Here is a 536-nt window from a genome sequence, read left to right as displayed (position 1 = left end):
TTCTTTCTTGAACTAATAACTGAAATAATGGAGGAGATAGTTTCAACATATGAGGAAGATGAATTAATGATGGCATTAACAAGAGGTTCAAGGATGAAGATAGAATTATTATTATTGTCAAACGGACTCAGATATGGGATTGGTAATAGCAAGACCACCAAGACGAGCTGGGACAGAGAGAAAAGATCTGGTTGTGTCATTTAATACCAGCCTGGCCAGAAAGAGTAGGGATTAATTTACAGCGAATGATAGTCTCTAAAGGGGCTAAAAAGTCAGAGACATTTGGCGTGGTTCAGAACAGATAAGTAAATTTATTAAGGAGCCCATGTGTAAGAACAGAGTAAGCAGCATGAGGCTGGGTCTGAGCAATGGAAGATAAACTTCCATTTGAATAACCCATTCACTGACTGTAGTATGAATACAATCATGAACAAACTCATCTGATCCAATAGGGCTACCAAGGTATTTGTATCCATTAGTTGTTAAATTAACAGAAGGGCACCAAAAATTAATCTAGCTCTGTCCAAGACACTGGG

This window comes from Amphimedon queenslandica, unplaced genomic scaffold (assembly GCF_000090795.2).
Source record: "Amphimedon queenslandica unplaced genomic scaffold, v1.1 AMPQUscaffold_11884, whole genome shotgun sequence".
In the NCBI taxonomy this organism is placed as follows: Eukaryota; Metazoa; Porifera; class Demospongiae; order Haplosclerida; family Niphatidae; genus Amphimedon; species Amphimedon queenslandica.
The sequence above is the reverse complement of the archived record's forward strand: the minus strand, read 5'-3'. Positions refer to the sequence as shown.